Raw genomic sequence first — 4,954 nt, 5'->3', positions numbered from 1 at the left:
TCCCGTGTGTGTAGGATATCCATCTATTGGTTTATTTTTACACTCAGTTAGTTCTCTCTACTATACTCATTGTAGATGACTAATCTACCACTAGAGTTATTTCATGAGAAGAGGAAGAGACGGAACCGGGCAGTAGCTGGGTTCTTTATTATCGGAGTTGCAGTACTCAACATATGTATTGTAGGAGAATGATAGTTCTGAGCTCATAAAGTTATGAAAAAAATAGTTGATGCAATTCATCTCATGCTCACATATATGTGATAATGTAGCAATTCCATATTAAATTCCAGAATCATTTGCAAAACTGTGTGGCAACCAAACATGTATGCGTATTTGGAATACCAAATGAAATGAATACCTGTGAGCCAAACGAGCTGTTATGGTTTCTCATCTGATATATTTGTTGCAATCAGACTAGGCTATAAACCAATATGTGCCCACTTACTCAGTTTCCATTGTTCACTTTTCCATTTTTGCTGGTTTATGTATGGATCAATAGCGAAAAGGGCATTAGAAAATAACATGATTGAAGTTAGTGCATGTCCATAAGAGTCATCTTCCCCTTGACATGGCCATTCACTTTCTTCTTGCTTAGTTGTTATTTACCATAATTGTTTTGTTTATTTAGGTCTACATGTATGTGAGATAGCTGAGAAGTATGATGTTGCTTCATATTATCCAAGGAATCCAGGGAACATATGCTGCACCCCCAAGGTAAATGTTTTTTTGTGCAAGCTTCTTACCATTTTACAAAGAGCAAAACTCAGCCGTTTGGTTTTCATGTCCTGGTTGTACAAAGGTATTCATGTCAAAAAGTCATGAACTGTGTGGAGGTGTTCTTGGATATTCAACTTCAAAGTGTTGCATCTCTCACTGGTGCACCATCTTTGTAGTTTTAAGTAGCACTGTTAGAGTTTAGAATAGCGAAGTAAGTTCAAGTCGAATGTGGTTCTCTTTGTTAGTCGGTAAGTTGGTAGTAGTAGATACAGTAGTCAAAATGGTCTACTATATTGCTATATCAGATGATGCATGAATTTTTTTATAATAGAAAACAAGAAGGGCCAAAGAGCATCATTTTATTAAAATAGTATAGGAAATGCTTATTGAGCATTAGAATATATTTTTATTTATCGCTTAAGGAACTTCATGGACAACAGATGAGCCTGAGTTTGGAACTTCGTGTCACCTAAATTTTCTTGGACGCAATCTCCCTTAGTATCTTAGTATTTTGTTCAATACCCTGAAATGAAGATGTATCTGTTATACTACCAGACTAAAAATGCATGTTCTGCAGTGTAGCTTGTATGGCCTAATTTTCTCGAACACAGCCCGTTATTAGCATTTTGCTCGATAATGATACATAACTGAGGATTGTTGTTTATGTATGTTCGAATTTCAAATTTTAGTTTTAGAATTTCTTCTAATCTGATCCATACGGCCGGACTCTGTCCTCTCCTACAAGCATTGGTAGCAGCTATGTGGGTTCATTGATACATGAGTCTTTTATCTTAAACTGCCTCCTTGCTAAGCTCAGGTGTCTCTACTCTTCCCTTCTATGCATTGTTCGTTGATGCAATTTCAAATATGGACCACTTTCTTTTGCGGTTTTTTCTATGATATAATATTAGTTACCTGATAGAATATGAATCAATTTGGTTTCCAGCTATCTGAATTGCGTACTGTTGCTCCACACTCCCCAACTATACCTGTATCTGAATACTAGCTGTGCATTGGGAGCAGCACAACAGCGGCAGATGATTTAAGTATTATTTAGTGAGGTAAGATTTTGTAAGCAAGACATTAGGATTTTGTTTTTCTTAGTAAATGTTAGGTTAGGTGAATTTTGGCAGTAATGCATAGGCTAGATGAGTGCAGCGCCGAGCTATTTTCACACGTCAGATACTATAGTTCATACTATTGAATTATGGTATAATTGGAATGATATAATGGTTGTGTCAATTATTTTCAAGAGTGCACCAAAGGGCTGCCCGGTGCATGAAGCTCCCGCTTTGAGCGGGGTCTGGGGAGGGGCCGGACAGCGCATCATATTTTTATTGTTACGAACAGCCTGAAAAGTTTACACCACACACCCCACCTTTGTAAGCCTACTCTCCTAGCATGTTTTATCTCCCTCCAGCAGCTGCAAGTTTCCAACCAAAATATTTTGAAAATGGCCTACATATTCAGCCAAACAATTATGGCATAGTTCGTAATGAACATGGCACTACAATTTCTGCAATTGTTATTCCAGGTGGAATTTGTCACTTGGGAAGAAGGTTATAAAAAGATTTTGGCTTTCAATGTGATCTTTTTTTTGAAAGAGTATATACAGCTAAAGAAATATTATATTGTGCACAAATGACATACCTGATATGTACACATCTCGATTTTTATTTTACATTTTGTCCCATGATGAGCTTCTGAAAATGAACTTGATAAAGTTTTACCTTACGATAAAATTCTTTCATTGAGCATTGACACCTTGTTCTGTCACTACTTGGCTTGCATTAAAGGCCACCGTACCTCCTTGAAGCATGCGAGTCCTGATGTTTGCATATTCTCTTTATAGAAGCTACCATGCACGCTCAATATGAATAGGACCCAATATGACCATGCATGGTTTTCGAAGCAGTTGTAGGCTGAAGAAATTTTCAGAATAGGAAAATATTTACGTTCGTACATGTTATACCTCCGAGATCGTTTCGTCGCAGCGTGATCTATTGGCAATGAAGTTCTCAAAGAAGCCTTTGCGGACTTTCAGTAAATGAGTGGTGACTTCAGTATGTCGTGTATGCTTTGTGCAATCAGTACTATTCAGCGGTAATTTAATAATCTAATTATTCATAACTTATTTTAGCAAGAAAATTAATTTCATAGAGGAATATACATATATGGAAATTGATTAGGTAATTGAGGCTCGGTTACATCATACCAAAATAATATGAAATATCAAAAAAGAGTGTCCACCCTTGTATCTAAACTACTTATAAAAGAGCGATTTTGTAGTTTATAAATATTTGTTATTGGAATTTGTATTACTTGGAATTGAGACGTGGGTTGCACGTGCACACTTACGATCATTACTTTATACTACTTCACCAGCTGCACTACATCGTACTCACAACAATGGTGTATACATATACGGCTCTTGTTAGTAAATAAAAAGGTGAACTTGAGGAGACAAAAATAGTAATGATGCACACATATACAAGTTCTCTTTTATTTCTGAAATGGGGAAAGTTTAAGTGCATCTGCTCATGAATTACCCACTATTTTTAGAAGTCATTATTTGAGAAGAAACCTTTGACTAAGAATAATTAGAGGCCAATTTTGCACAATATTGTTTGCTTCCTTAGTAACTTGTCTATTGTTTTTATTTTACTTTCAGGATATGAGTGCATCGTCGCAGGGGGATCACGAGGAGCTAGGTAAAACTATTGAGTCTATTTTTTGCAGTTTGTTTCAGAGAAGCCCATGTTAGTTTTACATGGGATTTTGGCAGCTGATTCTCTTTGTGGTTATATTAAGGTCTATGAATTGCAATTGTGCTATTTTTCATAATAAAGGGGAAAATGAGTGCTGCTTAGGCTCTGCTCAATTTTTTTTACTGCACATAACTCAGTTCATTGAGTGGGTGAATCCATTAGATGCATATAACTTGAGCCTTCTGTAATTTGCAGTTTAGTGACTGTCACTATTTCTAGGTATATAATTTGGGAGCACACGATTTCTTGACCCCTGTTACTATGTTAGTAGTATAGATTGTTGCAGAATATAGGTACTTTCTGAAATTCTTTTTTACTTTATCCTGTTAATCTGAATGGTTTGTGGCTTAATAAAATGAAAACCTTAAATCTTTGTATGATTATGTATAAGGTGGACCTGTGCCCTGCACAATTTAGTTTATAGAGAACCTAGGCATGGCTGGTGCTATACTATTTCATCTTTCATTTGATGTTCAGTAGTACATCCAAAATCTCTAAATCATGCTTTGCCATTTGAATTAATTTAGTTGCAATTCACTAGGTTCTCTAGCCTTACACATGAGACATGGCATAGCTAATCAGAATTAATAACACCGGCAGTTATAGTAGTTCATCATTGGAAGGTAATTCGGGTGTTTGGGAAGAGAAACATGGTGCGGGAACGTACACAAATTGCTTTTGGTTCTGAATCCATATGATCTCAATAAAGGTCACTGGAGTTTGTTAAAGTTAAAGTATTGTCCGTTAAATGGTTTTTTTGAACTACTGAATTGTGTTGTTTGTGTTTTCTTCTCATGTAGCGAAGATAATCACCAAGGCCTTTTCTGTTTAATTGGCTGAGAACTGCCTAAGAATTGGCTGCTTGATTCTTGACAGGAAAGTCTTATGCTACATGCTACACACTTGATTCGCTGCTTGAACTAGGCTGAGTAGTTACATGTACATGCTACACACTCTAATTTAGATAATCGGTTAGACCTCACCTCATGTAACTTAAAAGGCTTGTTCTTGCAGATGCTAAGTAAAAAGATGATGCACTACTAAGCTTTTGTTCAAACAAGCTTATGCTTCATGTGTTCCGTCATTCATTTGACACAATTAATGCCAACTCGCTAGAAATTGAAATGTTGTTTCAAGCCAGTTTTGTCCTTCTATTTTTTCTGGTCATAAATCGTCATATCTTTTCAGTATATAATGTGTAGGTAATCGATGTCTTATTGTTGCCAGTTTATAGGCCATCGTTATTTTACATTTTACGGGGCTTAACATGTCCATGGTAATTTTACCTTTTCATTATTCACATGAAAAATAGTAGCAAATTAATTCGGATATTGTGTTTTCTCTCAATACTTATAGCAGCTTGGACCAGAGAGATATAGAGTAGGAATGCAGGTCGGAGATGTAACCAACAAGTATTATGATGCTATAAAGAAATGACAGCTATGTCTTGAGACCTTTTCTTTTCACAA

General features: G+C 36.1%; 2 long non-coding RNA genes across 2 annotated transcripts; both read left to right on the top strand.

Annotated features, from left to right (window-relative positions):
• The first annotated feature begins 616 nt into the window (after positions 1-616).
• Positions 617-1,988, top strand: LOC124659066. The gene is made up of 3 exons (XR_006989435.1): positions 617-714; positions 1,413-1,534; positions 1,664-1,988. It is a non-coding gene; the product is annotated as an uncharacterized LOC124659066 (long non-coding RNA).
• Positions 1,989-2,731: 743 nt separating this feature from the next.
• Positions 2,732-4,621, top strand: LOC124659067. Its single transcript, XR_006989436.1, has 2 exons — positions 2,732-3,428; positions 4,286-4,621. It is a non-coding gene; the product is annotated as an uncharacterized LOC124659067 (long non-coding RNA).
• The last annotated feature ends 333 nt before the right edge of the window (positions 4,622-4,954 follow it).

The sequence above is a fragment of the Lolium rigidum genome, chromosome 6 (assembly GCF_022539505.1).
Source record: "Lolium rigidum isolate FL_2022 chromosome 6, APGP_CSIRO_Lrig_0.1, whole genome shotgun sequence".
In the NCBI taxonomy this organism is placed as follows: domain Eukaryota; kingdom Viridiplantae; phylum Streptophyta; class Magnoliopsida; order Poales; family Poaceae; genus Lolium; species Lolium rigidum.
Note: the sequence above shows the minus strand (reverse complement) of the source record. Positions and strands in the feature narration are given on the sequence as shown.